This window comes from Perognathus longimembris, chromosome 21 (genome assembly GCF_023159225.1).
Source record: "Perognathus longimembris pacificus isolate PPM17 chromosome 21, ASM2315922v1, whole genome shotgun sequence".
Classification (NCBI taxonomy): domain Eukaryota; kingdom Metazoa; phylum Chordata; class Mammalia; order Rodentia; family Heteromyidae; genus Perognathus; species Perognathus longimembris.
This window is the reverse complement of record NC_063181.1, coordinates 33,017,217-33,042,772: the sequence shown is the minus strand read 5'-3', so window position 1 is coordinate 33,042,772 and position 25,556 is coordinate 33,017,217. Positions and strand designations below refer to the sequence as shown.

General features: G+C 46.7%; 1 long non-coding RNA gene across 1 annotated transcript; it reads right to left on the bottom strand.

Annotated features, from left to right (window-relative positions):
- Nucleotides 1-4,353: 4,353 nt before the first annotated feature.
- On the bottom strand, nucleotides 4,354-25,204 carry LOC125339688. Its single transcript, XR_007208587.1, has 3 exons — nucleotides 25,072-25,204; nucleotides 20,172-20,176; nucleotides 4,354-4,365 (listed from the first exon to the last, which is right to left on the bottom strand). It is a non-coding gene; the product is annotated as an uncharacterized LOC125339688 (long non-coding RNA).
- Nucleotides 25,205-25,556: the final 352 nt, after the last annotated feature.

Genomic DNA, 25,556 nt, shown 5'->3' with positions numbered 1-25,556 from the left:
GTAGGGTGACTACAGATAAAAGCCTGAAGAAAGGGTTTTGAATGCTTCCATCATAAAGAAATGACAAATTGCTGAGTGCCAGTGGCCTGGGCCTATAATCCAGAGCCTAGGGCTGATATCTGAGGATTGAGGATCATAGCCAGCCTGGCCAGAAAAGTCCATGAGACTCTTACTTCCAATAAACCACCCTCCAAAGAAGTCAGAACTGGGGCCATGGCTCAAGAGGTAGAGTAATAACCAGCCTTGGGTAAAAAAACGCAGGGACAGCACTCTTGATGAGTTCAAGCTCCAAGATCAGAGGATTAATGTTTGAGGTTAGCCTGGGCAAAAAAGAAAGAAAGAAAAGAAAGAAAGAAAGAACGAAAGAAAGAAAGATAGATAGAAAGAAAGAAAGAAAGAAAAGAAAGAAGAGAAGAGAAAAGAAAGAAAGAAAGAAAGAAAGAAAGAAAGAAAGAAAGAAAGAAAGAAAGAAAGAAAGAAAGAAAGAAAGATCAACCAGTAAGTGGGGTATGATTATGTGAACTTGTTATTTCAGAGTATAAATAGAATAATGGCCCAGACTGGGATGGACTAAAAATGAGACCCTATCCAAAAAACAATAAAAATCCCAAAGGGTTAAAGATATGTATCTTTGCAGAGAGCACCTGCTTAGCAAGTGCTGAGCCCTGAGTTCAAACCCCAGTACTGCCAAACAAAGAAGGAATGACAAGTTTTTTAAAGCGACAGATGTGCTTTGAATTTACTAAACATTACCCAAGGTATACATACTTTGGACCATCAAATGGTATTCCACTCATAGTATAATTTCTGGGGGTTTTGTGCCATTTAATTTTCTTGTTTTTGTTGCAGAAACTGAGACCTTCCAGGTCTCAGCCTGCTCAGTTGCTAGGGTTATAGGCCCAAGCAACCAATACTCAGCTACAGTTAAATTTTTTTTTTTTTTTGCCAGTCTTGAGCTTAAACTCAGGGCCTGAGCACTGTCCCTGGCATCTTCTTCTTCTTTTTTTTTTCCCCCTCAAGGTTAGCACTCTACCACTTGAGCCACAGCACCACTTCTGGCTTTTTCTACATAAGTAGTGCTGAGGAACCAAACCCAGGGCTTCATGTATGCAAGTGCAGCACTCTACCACTAGGCCATATTCCCATCCCTACAGTTACAATTTTATCAGTTAATAACTGCTTTTTAAAGAAACATTTTCTTTCAGTCTTGCTCACATTCAGCTCTAAATCCACAGAACAAAGGAAATGTTTTCTGTTTGTGAATAAATCTCCAATGACCAAGTTTTATTGCAAGGGTCAAGCCCCCTAGCCGTTCCCAGTTTGTGGTGACATTTGACAATCCACAGGCATGTATCCTGCATGTTGGCCATTACCAACAACCTCTGGAGACAAGCCATTCAGACCATGCAGGCCCTGTTCTCCAGCCCCAACCCAGGGCACAGGAGAGACAGGATTTGTCACTTGGAATGGAACCTCATTTGGGAAAGAGAGTCCAACATAGAAAGAACCAGAACTAAGAACCAAGAGAGGTAAGGAGAGGGAGGGAAATATCCCTTTAGGGACTGGAGATGTGGCTTAGTTAATAGTCAATAAGTGAAAGCAGCAGGTACTGAGTTCGAGTACTGGCCTCAGACCTAAAAAAAATAAAAAAGAATTGAGAGGTCCCTGAAGACTATGATCTACCCCCTCCTTACTACTCACCTCAGGCACTGCCCCCCCCCCCCCAGAAGACCCATGAGCCCCTGAAGACTGAACTGGGCAGTACTAGGAGCCATAGCTAAGGGATGTCTACATTCGAATCCTGTACTGGTTATTGTTAGGTTTTGTTGCCTGTACTGTCCCTTAGCTTTTCCATTCAAGGCTGACTCTACCACTTGAGTCATACACCTTCAGTTCTGGCTTTTTGCTTGTTAATTGAAGATAAGTCTCATGGACTTTCCTTCCTGGGCTGACTTTGAACTGTGATCCTCAGATGCCAGCCTCCTGAATATTGAGGATTACAGGCTTGAGTCCTTCCACTGGCCTCCTTATTTTTGAGGGGAGGGGAGGAGAGGGAAGGGAAGGAATCCAGTAAGAAAGAAGAGCCAGAGAAGAAAACAGAAGCCAATTGGAGGAGAGACAGAGAGCCCATTAAGAGGATGAGTGCGTATGTGTGAATATTTCTTGGATCAGAAATCCAGAGGATCAGGGAAACAAAATCATCAAAAATGTTCCCAGTCCAAAAGTTGGCAAAACAAATAGCTCTGTCTCCTTTTTTTTTTTTTTAAACTGAACTTTGAAACGTGAGGAATTCTCTCCCAGGGAGGGAGTGTTCCCGAGCAAGTTGAGGTCGCGGGAAACGTTTGCATTGCAGCCCCGTGGGGACGCAGGACCAGCCTGCGCGCGCGGGAGGACGGATGGGGACCGGCCCGGAAGCCCTGCACCGAGGGCTTTAAATCCCGGGCGGGCGCCGGGCCAGGACATGGGGGTCTCTCCTGGCCCCCCGCCCAGGGAGGTTTCCTGCCCGGCCTCTGGAAGTGCAACCAGAAGTTACAAAACTTCCGTCTCCCCGTGCCCAGCGCCCCGCTGGCTTCCCCGGGCGGCCTCCGCACGTCCCCATCGCTGGAGCCTGGGTCCCCGCCACTGAGGTAGGACCAGCTCGGGGCGAGCCCTGTCCGGCAGGGCCAGCGTGGTGAGGGCCAGACGGAGCAAGGCGGGCCTGGACCCCGGTGTTCGGCCCACCTCCCTCCCTCCCTCCCACCCTGGGGCCGGGCAGGCGCGCCTTTCCTCTATGGATCAGAGCCTGGCTGGTGCCCATCCGCCAAGGACTCCCGCCTGGGGGGTGGTTATCCCCCTGTAGCCCAGCCCTGGGCAGGGCCCTGTGGCACCAGGGCTGTAGCAGGGCTGAGGGAAGCTTCTGTTCCTAGCAGAGGGGCCTGAGGCACCCAGAATCCTGCCTATGACCTTGGCTCCGGTAGAAAATGTGTTCCCAGCAAACTGGCTGAAGGGCCTGGACAGTGCACGAGGGGGGGGATGGGGGGGTTACAGTCCCCGCGGCCTTTTCTATTTGTGGTTGTTGCTTTGCTTTGCTTTGGTTTTTGACACCCATCCTCTCTGGCCCTGGGTGTGCTGTCTTTGGCTTTTCTGGTCAAGGCTCCACTTCTGCTTTTTGTTTTGTTTGTGTTGTTATTTGTTTGTTTTTCTGGCTAATTGGAGATAGGAGTCTTATGGATTTTCCTGCCCTGGCTAGCTTCAAGCGGTAGTTCTCAGATCTCAGCCTCCTGAGGTTACAGACGTGAGATACTGGCTCCCAGCTGGCTTTTTCTATCTGTGGCACACATTTCTTTGCATTAGCCACACACCTGCCTTGCATTGGTTCCTGGCAGGCTAAGTCAATGAGAGAGTGTGAATGAAACAGTGCCAGCTGGGGATCGTCATATAAGAAGGGACCTTTATCGGAACTGGCCACAAGTGGCAGGCATTATCAACATGATCATTTTGCCATGATGCTGTTGGTTAAAGGCAGAGGAGGGAGCTGAACTGAGGCTGCCTGGAGTCTGTGCTGCTAGACTCAGGAAACAGGAAGACTGGAGCTTGAATCTGGACCTCGGCATTGGTAAACTGGATGGCTTTAGACATTTTCTCTTCATGCTTCTCAGCCTTTTGGCAAAGAGTAGGTCTAGACAATTGCCCTTGGTCTGTTTCCTCATCTACAAAACTGGCTAATAATAAGTCTGCCTGCTGGCGTGCTTTTCACAGTTTCTGTGGTGTTCAGTATAACGGTTGAGGTGCCTCTCCTAACTGAGAAGCCCCTGAATTCTGGCGAGGCGATAGTGCCTTTTTGAAGGAGAGGGGTCAGAACTCAGAACCACGCCCTTGCTATGCCATTCAAGCTGTGTTCCTGGCCCTTTTGCTTTTTTTTTTTTTTTCCAGATAGAGATGTTTTTGCCTGGGTTGGTTTAGACCATGATCTTCTAACCCATGCCTCCTTCTGCAGCTAGGATTCAATGCCTGCACTACCACCTGACCCCATATCTAATAGTACCTTGTTAGCAGTTGGACATTCTGTAAGGGGATGTTAGCATACATTTAGACTGAGCTTCATAAAGGCAGGGTTTTGTCGTTTGTCAATTAAGAAATGCTTTTCATCAGGCAGTGATGATTTGTGCCTGTAATCCTAACTACTCGGGAAACTGAGGTCTGAGGATCACAGGTTGAAGCCAGCTCAGGCAGGAAGACTCTCATCTCCAATTAGCCACCCAAAAGCTGGAAGTAGAGCTTGTGGCTCAAGTAGTAGAGCACTAGCCTGCAGTAAAAAGCCCAGGGACATCATATGTGCCCTGAGTTTAAGCCCCAGAACTGGTACCAAAAATGAGAGAAATGCACCTTAAATGTGATGTGAGAAGCTCCATGTGGCTCTTGGGAAGGATGCTGAGGAGAGGCTCAAGAGGACACTAGCACGTTCCAGGCTCCTCTCCTCCTCTTTTCTGCTCCTTTCCTCTCCCCTCTCCCCTCCCTCACCTCTCTTCTCCTCCCTTCCCCTTTCTTTCTTTCGCGTGCACTTGCATAAGCACATGCATGGTTAATTGGAGAGTTGGAACTTTCTGCCTGGGCTGGCTTAGAACCATGATCCTCAGATCTTAGCCTGAGTAACTAGGATTAGAAGTGTGAGCCACCAGCACCAGGTTTCAGCTTCTTTTTCTGCTTTCAACTAAGTGGCTCAAGCCTTATCCCACTGGTGGGTTGAAGTTCCCCATTGAAAGAAAAATGTTCATTTACAGAATTGCTGACCTGGGACAAAGTAGTACTTTGTAGACTGAAAATGACTGCCTCTGAACAGTTGATTGGCAGATGGATTCCTTGCTTCCCCTGTCTCTGCTCCACTTTGGCCCTCACGTTGCCTCCTCCAGTAATCCTCTGCCCTGAATCCTCTAGGAGCAGCCTGGATGGCAGGCTCAGGAAGCCAACTCTTCCCTTTCCAGCATCCTGCCCTGTCATGTGGGGGACACACAAGGGATAGCACCCTGGAGAGCACATATGACAACCTGGCCTCTCTGGCAGTCTCTTCTCGCAGAGCCTTTCTGGGTGGAGCTTCCAGTTACAAACTGACCGAGGATCAGAGTAGTGAAAGCAGCTTACTCACTGAACTGAGTGTAATACATACGCTAGTGCATATACTTCTCACAAAAACCCCGGGAGGCATGGTCCCCGCTCTGCTGGCGGGGTATCTAAGAGAAGAGATGTTAATAAGTGGCCTGCCAGGGAGCACTCATCCAGTTAGTGGTGACTGTGAGAAGGGATGCCCCAAGCCCCCGAGTCTGAGCCACAGGGCCTTGAATACTGCGGCAGCCTTGTTTGACAGTGGGAAGAGGGATATTGTGCTATAGGGTTTTGTGTGTTTTGGCAGAGGATGCCACTAAGGAAAGGCTGGGAGGAGCAGGGTCACAGGGCCAGGACAGAATGTTCTGTGGAAGGAAGTGTGCTGCTGTGAATAAGTGGGGTACGGACTGTCGCATGTGGCATCCCTCAGACTTCATGGATAAGATGATGTCATCAAGTAATTAGTTATTGTATCAGTACTTGAGCTTGAAGTCAGTACCAGGGCATTGTCACTTAGCTCTTTTGCTTAAGGCTGGCACTCTACCACTTGAGCTGCATCTCCACTTCTGGGTTTTTGGTAGTTAACTGGAGTAATAGTCTCACAGACTTTCCTTGCTTGGGTGGGCTTCAAGTCTCCATCCTCAAATCTCAGCCATCTGAATAGACAGGATTACAGGCGTGAACCACCAGCACAGGCGAGATGGTGTCATGTTGTTACTCTGCATGACTGAGGATGGAACCCAGGGCCTCCCACATATCCCACAAGTGCTCAGCCCCCCACCCTTCCCAAGTGCTCATCCTACCCAGGACGGTAGAGTGTAATGAGAGGGCGCCATCTAGCTGCTTGCGCACTGCCCAGCTCTGCTACACATCAGCCAAAGTCATCCTGGGTCCATACCAAGAACAGAAAGTGCCCTGCTTTTTTTTGTTCTTGTTTGTTTTTTCCTTCCTGTTCCTTTTTCTTCCCCCCCCCCCTTTATTGAGATTAAGTAACTACATAAATTTCACAGTACACAGTTTTACCTTCCCAATGATGGACATAGTTATTTTAATCCACAAAGCTTATGAACTCTACCAGCATTAACAATAAAACACTTTCTTCCAGGTGGGGTGATATGTACATTTCTTTCCTTTTGCTTAGTATCCTCTGTTTTATCTCATTTCTTCCCTTCCACCACCACCCTTGAGTTGCTTAGTTCACTTTCATCAATATCCATTGCAGCTATTGGGCCCCTCTCCTGTATCTTTTTTCACCCGCTTTCCACTCATTCTGTGCCCTCCTCCCATCTTCCCTCAGATGTGCACGTGTATATACTGTATGTGAGGTAAAGAATATAGAGTCCTCTAAATACTATAAGACAAATTAAAGACAGGTCCTTTGTTTCCTTATCTGTGGAGTTCTTTTCAGTCTGTATATTATTTTATGAAGTAGTACTTGGGTCTTAGTATTTTGTTCTTTTCTCCCAAGACAGTCCTGTTTTGGTCTCACTGTGTATTGGTATCCTTGGTCCTGTTTGTTTTGTCATATCTCATTGCATTTTAATTCTAATACCCACATATCTGGGAGACCATGAACCGTTTGTCTCTCTCTTCTTGGCCTGTCTCACTTAACATGATTTGTTCTAGTTCTGTCCATTTCCCTGCAAATGCCATTATTTTTATTATTTTTAATGGCCATGTAAAATTCCATTGTATTTAGTTACCACATTTTTTTATCCATTCATCTGTAGTGGGACGTCTGGGCTGCTTCCATATCTTGGCTATTGTGAACAGTGATCCTATCATATCCTGGATCCTGTTGCTCAGGGTAGATGCCAAGGAATGGTATGGCTGGGTCATAGGGTATGTCTATGCTGAGTTTTTTGAGGACTCTCCAGACTGCTTTCCAGGGTGGTGTACTATTTTTCATTCCCGCCAGCAGTGCAGCAGGGTTCCTCTTTCCCCGCATCCCCTCCAGCATTTGTTGTTGCCTGAGTTCAGAGTATAGGCCATTCTGACTGAGGTAAGGTTGTATCTCAGGATTGTTTTTATTTGCATTTCCTTTACTGCCCGGAATGGTGAACATTTCTTCATGTGCTTCTTTGCCATTTTTATTTCTTCTTCTGAGAAGTCTCTCTTAAGCTCCCTTGCCCATTTAGTGATTGGTTTATTATAAAATAAAAAGTTTCTGCACAGCTAAAGATATAGCTACTAAACTAGAAAGACGGCCAACCAAATGGGAAAAGATATGCACCAGCAACACATCAGACAAAGGCCTAATAGCCATTATATACAAGGAACTGAAGAAATGAATCCCACCAAAAACTAATAAACCAATCACTATAATGTAAACTAGTATGCCACTCTGGAAATTATGCCATTCCTGGGGCCTGAACTCAACCTGGTTGCTGTCCTTAATGGTCCTTCTTTTTTTTTTTTTGGCCAGTCCTGGGGCTTGGACTCAGGGCCTGAGCACTGTCCCTGGCTTCTTTTTGCTCAAGGCTAGCTAGCACTCTGCCACTTGAGCCACAGCGCCACTTCTGGCCGTTTTCTGTATATGTGGTGCTGGGGAATTGAACCCAGGGCCTCATGTATACGAGGCAAGCACTCTTGCCACTAGGCCATATCCCCAGCCTTAATGGTCCTTCTTTTCTTTCCTTCTTCTATTTTTTGTGCCAGTCCTAGAACTTGAACTTAGGGGCGTGGGTGCTGTCCTTGAGCTTTTATGCTCAAAAGTTAGTGCTTTACCACTTTGAGCCATAGCACCATTTTCAGCTTTTTGGTATTTAGCTGAAGACAAGAATCTCCTGGACTATCCAGCGGGGCTGGCTTTGAACCACAATCCTCAGATCTTAGCCTCCTGAGTAGCTAGGATTACAGGTCTGAGTCACCAGTGATTGGCTTAGAAGAGAGTTTGTTGTTGTTTGGGTGTTGTTGTTGTTTTTTTCATGTGGGCCTGGGGCTTGAACTCAGAGTCTGGGCATTGTATCTGAGCTTTTTATTTGTTCAAGATTATTGCTCTACCATTTGAGCCACAGCTCCACTTTCCACTTGATTTTATTTATTGTTTGTTTGTTTGTTTGTTTGCACAGGCTGGTGCTTTACCACTTGAGCCATATCTCCACTTTGGGCCTTTTGCTTGTTAATTGGAGGCAACGGTCTTACGGGGCTTTCCTGTTTGAACTGTCTTCAAACTTCGCCCTCAGAAGTTACCTCTTTAGAAGCTAGGTTTACAGGTGTGAGCCACCAGCACCTAGCTTCTCACCCTCTGTTTTTAAAGAGATTCCAGGGACACCCTAGCAGACAGGAAAAGCCAGACAGGAAACAAAACAAAATGTCCCAAAGCAACATGGGAGGCTTCAGCCCTGTTATTATGCAACTTAGGACTCTCCTGGATCCTTGGAAGTTTCCATAGTTTAACTTTCTGGCTAATTATTACCATCTGTGTGGTTGTTAGCAGCTGACTCTTTGCTGGGGCTGGCAGACCTTCGCTGGACTCCTTGCTGGCCAGCCTGAGGTCTACACCAGCTGTAGCCAGCTGCTGAGGCTCCCGGGGATCTTAAGGAAGTGTGCCCACTGGCCATTGGCTTGCTAATGGGTAAGTGACTTGCCTTCTTGCCTGCCTCCTGGCCTCTTAGATTTGGCTCTCCAGAATAGGCCTGCGTTCCCCGCGTTCCTTTCCCAGCATGCTCGTGACATGTGTGTAGAATGCACATGGGCACAGTCTGCTCCTCCCCCAGAGGGGCTCAACAGCAAACACACATTGCACGTGCTCGCGCAGATGCTGAGATGCACGTCATGGAACATGGCCCCCGGTGGACTTGAGTAAACAAGCAGCTGTCAGGACCTGAGGCTCACCGCAGCCTGGTTTGGGAAGGCATTTAGTCAGTTTCCAGAATCACAGGTGTCAGAGCTGAGAAGGAACTTAGAGACTCTCTATTCTAAACTCTTCATAGCTGAGGAGAAAAAAGGTGTGGAGAGATAGTGAGACCCCCCCCAAGGCCTCATGACATGAGGGGGCACTCATGTCACAAAGCAAACTGATAGGTGTCACAGCCCTGAAAAGGAATTGAAGTTCCATGCCTGCTGGGTAGTTCCAGTTGTCCTCATGGTCCCCTCTCTTCCTTTCCTTTGGCCTTGTGCCCTGGCTTCCATGTGGAAGGAAGAGAGGTGCTCCTTCCGAGTTCCTGGGCAGCTCTGCTGGGCGACTGGCCCCCACTTGGCTTTCTCCCTCTTTCCCTCTCAGGCCAAGGTAGTTGCAGGGTCTCTTCTCTGTACAGACAGCTCTGAGTCCTTTACAATTTTTTTTGTTATCTCCCCAACAATCCCTTTGCAAACAATCCCTTTATTAAACTCTCCAATTGGAGCGTTTTACTTGCCAGGCTCAGGACACATGACTGGCTTTGTTTATTAGAGGAGAGGAAATGTACATGTTAGCTTTCCATCACTAGGATGAAATATTTGTGGTCAATCAATTTCAAGGAGGAGAGGTTTATTTTGGCTCCCAGTCGCTGCTCCATGGTGGGCTGGCTCATTGTTGGGCACCTGTGGTGAGGCAGAATGGATGGAGAGGGGCGTATGCTAGGTCAGAACCGCTCACATGGCAGCTGTGAAGCAAAAGGAGAAAAATGAGCCAGTACCCTATCATTCACTTCATGTGCCCGATGATATGACTTCTATTAGGCTCCTCCTCTTCAAGTTTCCACCACCTCCTAATAGTACCAGAGACTAGTGACGAACTTCTTACCATATGGGTCTTTAGGGGACTTTTGAGATCCAAGACAGTTTCTATGAAGGGGAGATAGCCCTGAAATTTAGGAGGATGGAATAATCATTTCCTGTGGGTATACTGTAGTAACAGATGACCACGAGCTGGATGGTTTTAAGCAATATTAATTTATTCTGTCACATTTTAGGTCAGAAATCCAAAGTCAGTCTCACTGGGCTTGATTGGCACTGCACTCCCTGGAGAAGCTCTGCAATAACCTTTCTTTGCCTCTGGCCTCTCTGAGCTTCTGGTGGCTGCCAGCATTCCTTGGTTTGCAGCCACATCACATAAATACTTTCCACTGTGGTCACATTTGCCACCTTCTATACGTGTAAACTTCTGCTTCCCTTTTATAAAGATGCTTGAGATTATGTTTTAAGGCCCACCCAGAAAATCCACAAAATCTCCATCTGAACAATTGTACTTTATATTAGTAAATAAGGTAATACAAATAAGATAAATTGTTCCAAATAAAACATTTGGATCTGATTGATATCTTTGGGGTCAGAGTAGAACAAATGTATAGGAGAAGTTCTTCCAAACAATTCTAATGATATAAAAGTATCTTTTGGAAACATGCATTATTTTACTCATTTTTTTTTGTTGTTGTTGATACTGAAGCTTGAACTCAGGGCCAGAGTGCTCTCTCCCTTAGCTTTTTTTTTTTTTTTTTTTTTTTTTTTTGTGATGCTTGAGCTCAGGAGCTGGGCACTGTTCTTAAGCTTTTTCACTCAAGGCTCGTGCTCTGGCACTTTGAGCCATGGCTCATCTTCCAGTTTTCTGGTGGTTAATGGAGATAAGAGTCTCACAGACTTTCCTGCCTAGGCTGGCTTCAAATCATAATCGACAGATCTCAGTATCCTGAGTAGCTAGGTTTATAGATATGAGCCACCAGTGACTGGGTCCCTTAGCTTTTGTATTCAAAGCTGGTGCTCTCTCACTTAAACTGCAGCTCCACTTTGGCTTTTTGGTGATTGATTAGAGATGAGAGTCTCAAGGACTTTTCTGCTCTAGACGTCTTTAAACCTCAGACCTCGGCCTATGAGTGGCTAGGATTACAAGTGTGAACCACCTGGCTGAAACATGCATTCTTGAAAATGTCTTTCAACTCCTGTACCCTCTAATTCCCTTTGGACCTGGCAGCTGGATATTATCATCACACCATCCCATGATTCCCTGCTAACTGATTATTAACAAGGGACACAAAAACCGTAGACCGCTCAGTTCAGGGACATTTAGGGTCTATAAATGGTTAGATTCAGAGAGTTGAATCATATATCATAAAAAGTGACAGATCTGGGTGCCAGTGTGGCTCACCCCTGTAATCCTAGCTATTCAGGAGGCTGAGATCTGAGGATTGCAGTTCAAAGTCAGCCTGGGCAGGAAAGTTTGTAAGACTCTTACCTCCAATGAACTCCCAGAAAATGGGAAGTGGTGCTCAAAGTGGTAGAGCACTAACCTTGAGCTAAAGAGCTGAGGCATGGGGCCTAGGCCCTGAGTTCAAGCCCTATGACCAACCAAAACAAAAAAGTGGCAGGGCCCGAGAAATAATGGCCATGTCATTCACTATCTTTTATAAGTGATGCCTGGAAAAGGGAATTCTCTTATTCGCAGTCAGCCAATGATAGACACAAGATGATAGTAGAAGTCTTGGGTTCCAGTGTTTTCATTGTGCCTCCCATCACCAATGACTGATTGACTTAGGTCAATTCTGTGCACAGTGCCAGTCCACAATGACATGAGACCATAAGAATCCAGAGCAATACAGAGTTTCCTTCACTGAGACAGTCTTGCCACGAAATGAGTCATCAGGACTAAATAGGCACTTAAATAATATACACTCAGGCCTTCACAACATCACAGACAGAGGTGATCATCTCTGGCTAGAGCACAAGTAAGAGAATCACTCTGCTGCCGCGTGAGCAAACCTACCCTTCAAATGAGCCACAACCATAGAGTGACGGGGTCCCACTGCACAGATGATGTGCAGACAGTCCGTCCAGATGCCCAGCCAGTCGCGAGGATGAAGAGCGACATTCCAGAGGGCTCCACAGTCCCTGACTCCTGCGCATAATTTTTATGAGGGTTAAAAGAACAAGTGTTCCAGAAGTATCTGCTGTTGTACATGGCACATGGGAAAGCATTACCCTCGAACAAAACATCATTTCTACCACGTGTCACAATCCAAGAAATGTGTGAAGAATCCAGTGATGTTTCTGGCTAAAGAAGAGAAACCAGGAGGGGGGCACATTATGTGTTTGTAGAACTTTCACATGGAAGGGAAGTAGACAGCGTCTGAATTTGTTCATTCAACTAATAGAACTTTGAGTGACTGCTGTGTTTCTAGCTACTACACTAGGCATCAAGAGGTAGTTGTGGGAAAGACTAGAGAATCTCTTGGGTCTCATGATAGCAGTAGTTATGAGAAAATAGCACACATTCACACACCTTCAGAAAGAACTAAGACAAGAAACAGGGAATACATGGCGGGAGGTGCTGGTTCCGGCTGAACCATTAGAAAAGCACCCAAGCTGACAGTGTGTGCCACAGAGAGCTGCCACGGGAAGACCTTGCCTAGGCAGAATGCAGTAGAGATCTGCCAAGTGTTACTCAGTAAGAGGGGACTTGCCAGCACTGTGGCAAAATACCTGAGATAAATCAACTTAGAGAGGAAAAGGGTTAACTCCTGGTTTCATAGGTTTCAGTTCATGTCACTTAGGCTGTTGTTTTAGGGCTGTCATGAGTCAGTACAACGTGTGCACCCCATAGCTACAAGGGAAGAAGAGAGGGAGGGAGGGAGAGAGGGAGGGAGAGAGGGAAGGAAGGAGGGAGGGAAAAAGACTTGTAGTTGTCCTCCCAGCAGGTTTTGGCATAGTCACCCCACTGTGAAATGACAGAGCAGACAGTACAACCAGAAGGCTGGCAGGAAGCAGGAAGGCCTAGGTTCCAGAAAGCTCTTTACTGGGTGAGGTTTTGGAATGAAAATCAATATTCACAGTTCTTCATGCAAATATAGCATCATGCATATTTCTTAAAATGCTCCTGTTGTCTGGGTGGCTAAAACAAACAGGATGCAGAGAGCCTGCAAATGCTGCAGAACAGAAAGCAGAATGGAAAGCAAGAAAGCTGAGCAAGAGGCCCCAGTTCAAGCCCTGGACACACACACACACACACACACACACACACACACACACACAGTGTCAAACTATTACTTGACTGTTACAGAGGAATAAAAATGACAAGAAAATGAAATACAAAACAAAAATGCTTCCTGAGACTAAAGACTGAACTTGTGTACTTGGCAGGAAGAGACCATAGGTGATAGTTACATCACTTTGAAATGAGAGGACAAAGACTTTTTTTTTCCTTTGTGCCAGAATCTGGCTTTGTAAGCAGGAAGTATAGTCCTACTGAGAGTGGCTCATGGAAAAGCAAAAAGATTTCTGAGAATTTGCTTCAGGCAAAAGGGCTGGCAAGTTGCTCTGAAAACTTACCTTACGTGACTTTCACCTGACTTCATTCTCTTCTAGTCCCAGGGTGTCCAAAGCAAAAAAGAAAAAAAGGGGGAGGTCCTAGTTGTGCCATGTTCACCCCTTAGAGTAACATGAGAAGAAATCCAAGGCAAACCAAAAATAATTCCTCCTTGACACAATACAAATGACTTTGGTTGTTTTGTGCCAATACTGGGGCTTAACCTCAGGGCCTGGGTGCTGTCCCTTAGCTTTTTTTCACTCAGGGATGGTGTGTGACCATTTAAGCCACAGCCATACTTCCTCTGCTTTTCTGGTGGTTCACTGAAGATAAGAATCTCACGGAGGGCTGGGGATATGGCCTAGTGGCAAGAGTGCTTGCCTCCTATACATGAGGCCCTGGGTTCAATTCCCCAGCACCACATATACAGAAAACGGCCAGAAGTAGCACTGTGGCTCAAGTGGCAGAGTGCTAGCCTTGAGCAAAAAGAAGCCAGGGACAGTGCTCAGGCCCTGAGTCCAAGCCCCAGGAATGGCCAAAAAAAAAAAAAAAAAAAGAATCTCACGGACTTTCTTGCCTGGCCTGGCTTCAGATCGCAACCTGCAGATGTCATCCTCCTGAGTAGCTAGAATTATAGGTGTGGGCCATTGGTACCTGGCTTGGTCTTCTTGTTTCTTAGCTTTGATTTTTCACTGTGTTTATTCAGTGCCAAAGCAATAAGTGATATGGAGTTAGGATGGAGTTAGGATTTCAAATGTTTCCTAGAGGCTACTGGCAGGCCTTAGGCCTTGCCTCATCTAGCACTTCTATAAAGATGAATCCAGAGGAAGACACATCATGAACAATTCAGGACAGCCTTGACGGAGAAGGAACTGGAGGGCTTGCGTCAGAAGCAATGATAGTGACTGGTTTGTATGACATTCATGGCTGGGGTGGATTTTTTTTCCCCCTTTGGGGCTTGAACTCTAGGCCTGGGCACTGTCCCTGAGCTCTTCAGCTCAAGGCTAGTGCTCTACCACTTGAGCCACAGTGCCACTTCCAATTTTTTGGTGTTTAATTGGAGATAAGAGTCTCATGGACTTTCTTGCCCTGGCTGGCTTTGAACCCTGAGCCTCAGATCTCAGCCTCCTGAGTAGCTATGATTACAGGTATGAGCCACAGGTGCCTGGCTTGGGGTAGATTTATGGAGTTTCAGCAGAAAGAAGTGGTGGGGTTCAAACTGGTTTCCTACTGCCATCTAGTGGTGGAGGAGGGTAGCGTGCAGGCTGGCAGGGGTGCTGCATACGGTCCTGCATATAGTTCTATAATGGATTGTTTTTCTTCTGCCCAGTTGAATGATGTGACTATTGAATAGGATTCGTTTTGGCTTAGTCTTACAGAAACCAAATAGTAGTTGCTATTTTTTTCTACATAAATCTATAGTGTCAGGAAATTATTGGAAAGAAGTGATGCCTGGCCAATCTAGGGTAAGTTCATGGTATCAGGGATTCAGGCTTCTTCACCTGTAGTACGTGGCTTCTACCACCTTGAGATTAAACATGGCTCCTTGCATTCAGCTATCTCATCAGCATCTACACCATTGGCTCATACTTGGTAGCATAGCTGCCTGTCTGTAGTGGAGACCAGAAAATCTACTACTAGTCATAACAGCCAAGTTCCCATCTGAAAATAAGGGTTTTGCTTGTTTTTACTAATAAAGAGAGTACAGCTGTCAGGAGATGTCATTGCCTATGATTGAAAACTGGGTGTTCAGACCCCAAGCCTAAAGCCCAGGAGTCCAAAGTTAGGCCCAACCATTCACTATAAGCCAAATAAAAAGACATGATGAAGGGTCAAGAGAGGAGATCTATTACATGGAGGCTTCTGTACACTGTCAGCCATCTTCTGGTTAGGACATTAGCTTCAGGTTAAAGGGAGAACTGGGGGTTGGGGGTAAGAAAGGTATGGACAGTGAAAACAAATGCAAGTCATAGGTGTGGCCTGGTTGACTATTAGCTTAGCCTTTGTCCTTGGAGAAGATTCAGAGAATTACGGTCACTTTATCACTTTACCACCCTAATGCAACAGAACATTGCCTGCTGAGCAACCTCCTGAATTTTGGGCTTTTTCCTTTAAGATGATAAAAAGACATTGCCTGTTGAAGGGGCAGTTTACCTCTGGCACAGATGTTTCCCAGTAACGCCTTCCTTTCCTGGAACCCAAGTTGATTGCAAAGCTACAGGAGCAGAAAATAGCTCAGATCAAAGGGACTTTTAGTTAATTCTAAACTTGAGGGACTTTTACTTAATTCACAGGGCTCCACCAAAGCATCTCCTAGGTTGCATCAAACATGACCTTGAGAGATCCCAGACTTATTCTAATTAGTCAGTGTTGCTCCTCATTGCTCAGTTCCTTTGGTTTTGTTGTTGTTTATTGAGGGATGGGCTCTGAGTTTGAACTTAGGGCCTTGTGCTTTCGAGGCAAGTGCTATATTACTGAGAGATACCCTAGTCCTCCTATGGTTTGGGGTTTTATCTCTTTAAATTCCCTCCAGGTTCCATAGCAAGTTATTCTTGGTAGGCTTTTATTTTTGAAAGATATTTCAAGTCATTCAGTTTATGTACAGAACCTGGATGATAAGTCTGGATATTGTCTTTTCATTCAAGCAGTATAGCTTGTGTTCTGCTTTCCAGTTTTCCAGACTATTCTTCAGGAAAGTAACAGTAAGGTGGCTGTAACACCCACCCTTCAGGGTTGTGAAGGGGGGTGGTGCAGGGCTATGCAGCCTTGGCTACTGTTTGGCTCTGTGGAGAACAGGTGGATATCAGGCAATGCCCAACCCCTGTGCACTCAGTCTGTGGCTCAGTGTAGACCATCCAATGGCCGTGGGGCCTGGAGAATGAAAAGATGAGGCCAAGAACCCCAAACTTGGAGGAATCCAGGAAAGAAGGTGTCAAAGAGGAGATGCTCAGAACCAAATCTTAGAGATGGAGTTTCCAACTTCAGCAGGAAAATTCTCTCTAAAACACTGGGAAAGCAAGACTTACCAGAGCAAAATAACAGAATCCGGCATCTGGCATTACCACAAGTTAGCACTCTTAGTGTTCAAGATTCAATCCTGAATTGCCTGACCTGTAAAGAACAGAGTCCATGTAACAATCACCATCTTAAGAAAAACAATCTATCAAATCTGATCAAAGTAAAGGCTATCAAATCTGATGAAGAGTTGAACTCAAAAGGCAAAGGTTCCTAAAGTGTTTTTGTAAGTAGTATTAAAGGGTTTAATAACAGTCTTAATGAAATACTAAAGGAAAAAGTTTATTTTTGATGAAGCCAAAGAAACTGGAAAAGAACTTGGAAGTTTTATTCAAGAAATAGCTAAAAGGAAGTCTATTTTTTTTCTTACTCATTTCTGCTTTTAAGAGTTGTATCGGTGGCTGGGAATATGGCCTAGTGGTAGAATGCTTGCCTAGCATACAGGGAGTCCTGGGTTCGATTCCCCAGCACCACATATATAGAAAACGGCCAGAAGTGGTGCTGTGGTTCAAGTGGCAGAGTGCTAGCTTTGAGCAAAAACACAGTGCTTGAAGGGGGGAATGAAGAGTTAAAGTAAACCCCATTTTCAGGCAGCCCCTGTTTTGTTGTCTGTTTAAACTATGAGCAAACCCAGGGCAAGCTTATTAGGGCCCAGCTGGTCAAGAACTCTAACCGCCCCCAGAATGCCTCGAGCCCTGAGCCAATCAGATTTGTACCCGTATCCTAATCTTGCTTGCTTGAACACCTGATTGCTGTAACTTTGTTTTTTGCCTTTATAAGCCCTGTGTAATCGCAGCTCGGGGCTTCAGCCTAACCTCCGCTGTGTCGGTGGGTAGGACGAGGCCCGGGCTGCAGCCCGCTTGAATAAAGCCTTGCCTTGCTTTTGCATTTCGGAATGTCTGGGTCTCGGTGGCCTTCTTGGTGGTCGTTTCGCGACATGGCATAACAGTGCTCAGGCCCTGAGTCCAAGCTCCAGGACTGGCAAAAAAACCCAGTTGTATCAGGGCCTAGGCAGTGACTTTATGTTTGTGTTTTGGTGTTTGTCTAGTATCTGCAAATTTCTAACTTGTATTACATTCGGGAAGCATTTGGTACTATTAATTTTTTCTATTTTTTCTCCTACAGAGAATCCACTTATATGTGTGTTTAACTGTTTGATAATTGTGTTCATTTTATTTCCAATCTTTTTCCTCTCTGTTACTAATTTTGAGTAAGTTTGATTGATTTGTTTTAAAGTTGACTTGCTCTTTACCATTTCCATTTGACTACTAACTCCATCTGGTGAGTTTTCTATTTTAGTCCTTGCAGCTTTCATGTAGAATTTATGTGAAAATTCATTATCAACTGCAAATGGCCCATGAAATGTTATAGATGTTGCCACACACCAGTGGCTCACACCTATAATCCTACATACTCAGGAGGGTGAGATCTGAGGATCACAGTTCAAAGTCAGACCAAACAGGAAACTATGAGACTCTTTTTTTGTTTTTGTTTTTGTTGCCAGTCCTGAGGCATGGACTCAGGGCCTGAACACTGTCCCTGGCTTATTTTTGCTCAAGGCTAGTACTCTACTTTTTGAACCACAGCTCTACTTCTGGCTTTTTTCTATATATGTGGTGCTGAGGAATCGAACCCAGGGCTTTCTGTATATGAGGCGAGCACTTTACCACTAGGCCATATTCCCAGCCCTTTATGAGACTCTTATCTCCAATAAACAATAACAACAAAAGCCAGAATCGGAGCTGTGGCACAAGTGGTAGAGTGCCAGCCTTGAGCAAAACAGCTCAGGGACAGCACCCAGGCCTTAAATTCAAGCCCTAGTACTGGTACCAGAAAAAAAAAATACAGATTACAGATGTCTTCTGTAATCTGTAGGTCACTTACTAAACTTAATGTGAAGATTATAGCTAAAATGCATCAGGAAAGTGAGAATAACTTTTTAAAGTAATAATTTTAATTGACAAATGAAAAATGAAAAAATCAGCGGTGACAAATATAAAACAAAATAAACTAAAGCAAAAAGGACTGGGCTGTGTGCCCAGGCTCAAAGGGTAGGGAACCTGTGTAGTAAGCCCAAAGCCCTGAGTTTAAATCCCAGTCTGCCAAGGCAAAGAAACCCAAGGAACTCTTAAAAAGTTAGGAATTACAAAACAAACCAAGATAACCCCCTCCCCCAAATTTCCAAGCAAACAACCCCTTTCCTATCCTCATTAAAGACATTTAGAAAATCTGACAGCTGGGCTGGGAATGTGGCTTAAAAGTAGAGTGCTTGCCTAGCATGCATGAAGCCCTGGGTTCCATTCCTCAGTACCACATAAACAGAAAAAGCCAGAAGTGGTGCTTTGGTCCATGTGGTAGAATGCTAGCCTTGAGCAAAAGAAGCTCAGGGACGGTGCCCAGGCCCTGAGTTCTAGCCCCAGGACTGGAAAAAAAAAATCTGACAGCTAACATCATTCTAGAATTCAAAAGATTCAGTGCTTTCTACCAAAGGTCAGGAGCAAGGCGTATTTGTTTCCTCCATTGCTTTCACTTAAGTTTGTACATGTGTGCCTCATTAGTGCAATAGGCAAGAGGGAAAGTTACACATATTAAAAACAAATGCCTGAAATTGTTCATATACAAGTATGTTTCCTACTCAGTAAAAAAGCTAGAGTTCCCAGCTTCCTTGATGACTCCATTCTTACTTTTACCTTGAGCCATCCCACTAAGGTTAAATACCTTTTTCACTAGACGAGCCTGAACACTCTCTGGTGAGAACTCCAGCTCTGATAGCAATGTTTGCATTACCATGGACAATTCAGTCACATTACCACAGTACTCCAGCCAGAAAGTATGAAGAATTGTTTTTGGAGGGTGGGTACTGGGGCTTGAACTCAGGGCCTGGGAACTGTCTCTGAGCTTTTTGGCTTAAGGCTTGCAGTCTACCACTTGAGCTTTCTGGTGGTTAATTGGAGATCAAAGTCTCGTGGAGTTTCCTGTGCAGTCTAGCTTCAAACCACAGTCTTCGGATCTCAGCCTCTTGAGTAGCTAGGATTTATAAGCATGAGCTATCTGTGCCTGATGAGAATTTGAATGGAAAAAAAAAAAAAGAAAACAAACATCTGTTAGCAGTCATTCTGTTCAGCTATTTGAAATGTTTTCCACAAAATTTCAGGTCCAGTTTCATGTTTTCACTAAATAGTGTTTTCTACAAGTGCTTGTGTTCTTCTGTGTTCAGTGTGGCAGAATTCTGGACCTTCAGGATTGATTGGCTGCCTGCGCAGGGGGAAGACAAGGAAGAAGCAGGCAGTTAAAATTTGACACCCTATGTAAGATATCACAAGAAATGCCTTATTATGCCTTATTATGTAATTGTGCCCCCTTTGCACAACACCTTGTCAATAAAATTTAATTAAAAAAATTGACAACCCAAATGGAGATCAGTTTTGACTATCTCTATTATAAACTTTGCTACCTCCTCCTCCTCCTCCTCCTCCTCCTCCTCCTCCTCCTCCTCCTCCTCCTCCTCCTCCTCCTCCTCCTCCTCCTCCTCCTCCTCCTCCCCTCCTCCTCCTCCTCCTCCTCCTCCTCCTCCTCCTCCTCCTCCTCCTCCTCCTCCTCCTCCTCCTCCTTTGCCAGTCCTGGGCCGCACTGTCCCTGAGCTTATTTTGCTCAAGGCTACACTCTACTACTTGAGCCATAGTGCCACTTTGGGCTTTTTCTGTTTATATGGTAGTGAGAAATGGAACCCAGGGTTTCATGCATGCTACACAAGCACTCTACCACTAAGCTACATTCCCAGCCCCCACATCTTTATTCTTCTGTAGGTTCTAGTCAAGAATAAAGTTAATGATGAACATAACTCTAAGTGCTTAGCCACAACCTCTTTCATTCAGTTAGTACTTATTGTACATAAACTATGAAACAGGCACTAAAGTAGGATACACAGATAGGAAAATGTTCTTGTCACTAAAAAAAACAAAAAACAAAAAAAAAACACCTCATTTTTCTGAATTCTGGTAGCTTGTGACTGTAAATCTTAGTTACCCAGGAGGCTGGGGGGTGATGTTTTAAACCAGCGTAGGCAGGAAAGTTGGTGAGCCTCTTATCTCCAATTAAATGTCCAAAAGCAGAATTGTGGAACTTTGGTTTAAATTGGCAGAGCACTAAAAATTCAGGGACAGTGCCTAAGCCCTGATTTCAAGCTCCAGGACTAACACACACACACACACACACACACACACACACACACACACACATATCCCAACTCATAAAAGCTGTGTGAGGGTAGTTCACCCTTGTAATCTTAACTACTCAGGAAGCTGAGATCCTAAAGATCTCAGTTCAAAGCCAACCGGGACAGAAAGTCCTAGAGTCATCTCCTAGAGTCATCTCCAGCAAAAGCTGGGGCTGGAGGCATGGTTCCAGGGGGAGAGCACTAGCTGTGAGCAAGAAGCCGAAGACCCCAAGTCCCTGAGTTCAAACTCCAGTAACATTAAAAGCAAACTACCCTCAGAAGTGTTGGCATGTCTGTGTTCACAGCTATTTGGGAGATCAGCGGTCACAAGTTCGATACCAGCCTGGGCAAAGTTGTGAGACACTGTCTTCAAGGCAAGCAAACAATGACAAAACAAATTCACTGACTTCATGAAAAGAGGCGAGCACAAAAGCGACCACAGGACGAGAAAGCCGCAGTCAGCAGTGTGTGGACACGAGGTGTGCACTAGGTCTGGAAAGACGAACAGGTGTTAGCAGAAAAGAACATTGCAGGCCGCTCCATAAAAAGCTGGGGTGAGGATAGATGGCTGGAGGCAAGAATGGCTGAGAGTGGGCACCACGTCCTCCGAGAGGGGCGCTGGTGGCCCTGGACGGCAGTCGCAAGGGGACAGGTTCAGTTCTTTCGTCTGACAACCCCTTCTTTGGTTGTCAGAGCTGAAATGAACAGTGTAAAGTGGCCTGGCTGTGTGTTGGAGTGTGTGTGTGTGTGTGTGTGTGTGTGTGTGTGTGTGACTATGAGTGTGTGTGTGCGCACACATGCTCGCGGGACAGAACTAGGAACAGCCCCGCTTTCTGTGCGTCCCAGGCCAGGCTCTGGCTAAGGGGGCCCCGCCCGCCCGCCCGCAGCGCCCCTTCCCAGCCAGGGTCGGGGCCCAGCCGGCCGGGGGACCCCGGGTGCGCGCGGCCCTCCCGTCGGCTACACCTGTTGCGGTCCGCGGTCGGGAGCCCCCGGGGGGAGGGGGGAGGCCCCGATCTTCCAGGCTCTGGGTTACCGCGCGCGTCCCCGGCGTGACCCCGGCACTGGGCTTCCCGAGGGCGTCCCCGCGGCGCGCCCGGGGCGGGGACGGGATGGCGGGGGCAGCGCCCGGCCCGCCCGGATCCCGCTCAGCCTGGGAAGGGAGCCTCGGCAGGCTGCCCTGCCCCAGGCCCAGACCCTGAGGCCCGGCCCCCGGCCCCACCCGCCGCGGCCCCTCCCCGCCTCCCCACCTCCCGCCGAGGTTGGGCCGAGTCGGGCGCGCCGGAGCTGCGGGCCGCCGGGGCGTCGGGGCCGAGCCATGGGAGGCGCCCACTCCCAGAGCCCGCGGGGCCCGGAGGCCCCCGAGGATCGGCTCCCGGGAGCCAGGGAGGCCGCGTGAGTTCCCGAGCCCTCCGCGGGCTGCCCTTTGGGGTCGCGTGCCAGCCCGGATGCGAGCGCGCGCGGTGGGGACCCCCGCGCGCTGCGGTGGCGGGGCCGGGAAGGGGGGACCCCGCGCGCTGCGGTGGCGGGGCCGGGAAGGGGGGACCCCGCGCGCTGCGGTGGCGGGGCCGGGAAGGGGGGACCCCGCACGCTGCGGTGGTGAGGAGCGCCGGGTTTACCCAGCCGGGACATCACGCCCCGCGGGACCCCGCGGACGCCCACCCGGGGACGCCCCAAAGACGCGCTTTGAGCTCCCAGATCGCCCCCGGGCTCTTGCTCCTGCTGCGCGGACGAAATAAGAAAACCCCCAGTTTTTCGGGGTCCAGCCAAGCAGGAAAATGTGTCTTAGAAGGGCGCTGAAACATTTGTTGGACAGCTGTTTGAAGGGAGGTGTGGCTCCAGAATCCGAGCTGAACGGGGGCTCGGGTTGCCTTGGCCTTCGGGGTTCAGGAATTGCCAGAACTCCCTCCCTTGTTTGCTCCCGGAGCTTCGAGATGATCTCAGAGAAAAGAGCTGCATTGTGGCGGCAGCAATCGGGCTTTTGTTCCGGGGCAGAAACAATTGGGGACACCAAGTACTGTAATGCAGGCTGGGAGGGGAGTTTGTAAAAAACTGGATTTAGAGCGAGCCTCACAGGTTCATGCGTCTTGACGGTGGGGGGGGCGGGGGGGAGGTGTGGGTTGAACATAACTAGCTGAGTCTTCAGACGTTTGATTTTAATTTCCTTTCTTTTAGAGTGCTTGTGTGTCTTGGAATGGAGGCAAAGCCGAGGCATCCATACTCATTTTAATCAGCAAATGTCAAAGCTGCCGAGACAAGCTGCTAGGCCTGGAGGCTTTGGGTGCCAGGACTTGAACCCGGGCTTGGGCTCTGTCCCTGAGCTTTTGCACTCAAGGCTAGTGCTTTAGCACTTGAGCCACAGCTGCACTTGTATCTTTTTGCTGCTTAATTGGAGATAAGAGTCTCGGCTTTGTCTGCCTGGGCTGTCTTTGAACCACCATTCTCAAATCTCAGTCTTCGGAGTAGCTAGGATTACTAGAGTGAAGCACAGGGCCCGGCTGGCTGGCTAGCTAAACTTTTAAAATGCGTAAGGACATTTTTTTAAACATTGAGATGAAAAAGAGTTCTGGAAGCAGATAGCTTTTTAACAGTTGCAGGAGAAGTCGTAGCCTCTGTCTCTGTTACCCCATTTGTTAAAATGGAAATGATGAGAATACCTATTTCATGGGCTGTGCTGAGATTGATGTAAGATCATGTATATTTGAACCATAACAACTTAGAATTTTGTTTGTGAGCGATACAGTATATACTTTTAGTCAGGGAGGAAAATGGACTAACTATTGTAAATGTGTGTCCAGGTTTACTATGTAATTTAAAAGTAAACAGTTGACCATTCCCTCCCTGTAGGCAGTGCTGAGCAAGGTTTATTTGTTAAGGTGGTGTTAATGTTAAGTAATCTAGTGGCTTGCCAATAGATAAGACATCTGTCGCTCCATGAAGTTCTTTGTGGATCTTATTTGTTTGTCGAAACTTGCCTTGAAATTACATAAATTCCCACCCTTGATCTTGCCTAGGAAGGAGGGAGGCCTTTCCTTCCCTGAATTAAGAAGCAGGTTGTGTGGAGTTGTAACTTGTTGGTAGAGCACTTTCCTCAATGTGTGAGGCTCAGAGCTCCAGACCTGGTACCAAATTTCAAAATAAAACAGGGAGAAGTACATTTGTGGGTAGACTGCTGCTTAGTGAACCAGACATAGATGACGCAAGGCATCCCAGGTACAAGACCCTTTAGAAGGATGAAGTTCCAACCCTGTAAAAACAAAAGCATGTTTGCTTTTTTTTCTCTCCAAATCCTGCCTTGCTCATGTGCACAAACCACAAGTCTCTCGAGGAGTTGAGAAAGTAGGGATCCATTGTTAATATCTCTCTGGGCAGGCTTCCTGTCAGACATGTGGCTGTCCTGGATAACACTGACCTATGCTCCTTAAAAAAAAAAAAAACCCACAATAGACTAACCTATTCACAGAGACTTTGGTATTATAAGGGAGAAATTATGTTTCAAAATGTTCACTGTTTGTATTTCAAAACAATTTAATCAGGTACTAAAAGGAACCAGACAAATGTCTCTTATAAGAGCTCCATTGTGAAATAGAAACAAGAATAGATGCCCATGAAAAGAAATGCCTGATTTGAAGATACAGTTTATTATTATCAAAAACTGTAGCTGCTATCCAGCCCTGCCCCAACCCAAGGAAGCAAATGGCTGGCTTTGGTCCAAGCTGGGTGAATTTCATTCATTTATTTGGAGGCCGGCAGCTTGGAGGATGTACAAACTGTGGAGTCAGGAAGACCTGGGGAGGAGTTCTTGCTGGATTACCTGCCAGCTCACGCGTAGGCCACAGTAGAAACAGTCCTTTCAACTCTTTGGTGGGTAACTTTCTGCATCTTGAATGTGGCAATAGTAATTGTACTGGTTTCTGCAAGTAGAGTAGATAATGTGGGCATAGTCCTGGTCCTCACCAAGTTGTTAATTCATTTACCCATGCCTGTGCGAGCAACCCAGATCCTAGGTGGGACTCTGTGTGTGTGTGTGTGTGTGTGTGTGTGTGTGTGTGTGTGTACATGCTTGTGTGCACTGCTAGTGGGACTTGAAATCAGGGCCTGGATGGCTGCTCTTAGCTTTTTTGCTCAAGGCTGGCATTCTACCACTTGAGCCAAACCTCTACTTTGGTAGAGGTTTTTTAGTAGTTGATTGGACATAAGAGTCTCACAGACTTTAGTGCCCAGGCTGGTTTCAAACCTTAATCCTCATATCTCTGCCCCCTTAGTTGCTAGGGGGGAGGGGTTAACTCCACAAAGGGGAGTCTAGTCTGAATGCTGATTCAGCAAGGCTGCTTAGACAAGTTGGGCAGTAACCAAGTCTTTGAGTTGATTTTTCCTTCAATTAATTTCCATTTTCTAATTTTTGGAAGATTGTACTACCAAGACAGTGAAAGTATGTCTGGGGGTATGGGAGTTTGGTAGTATCCGATAAAACCATGGATCCTGTAGATTAGTTTGGACAACATGGTCTAGAGTAGTAAATGATTTGTGGAGAGATTTGAAGGACGAGACGCTTGGGGAAGTAAGGTATGGGATTCATTCATCGAGTTCCTGTGTAGCTTTTCTGCCTGGAATGCAATGTGTGATATGCACCTGTTGTAAATTCTTACTAGTTAAGTTTCTTGAAAAAGCTTTCCATTCGGAACTTAACATATAGTGGTTTTGGCAAGCTCAAGGGGAACTTGTCAAATCTTTCTGTTTTGCCCAGTATCCACCCCCCCCCCCCCCGCTCCCCGCCCCCTCTCCCCCCTCCCCCCCCCATTAAGCTCAGAGCCTTACATTTGCTAGGCAAGTGCTCGGCCACTGGAGGCACACCTCCAGCCCCCTTTATTTCCCTTGATTATTTTAAAGATAGGGTCTCAGTTTATGCCCAGGCTAGCCTGGCCTCTGATCCTCCCACTTACTCTTTCCTGAGTTGCTGGGGAGGACAGGCATGAGCCAGCTGTGCTCTTCCTGAAGCTGGGGTGGTCCTTAAGACACCACTATGCCCGC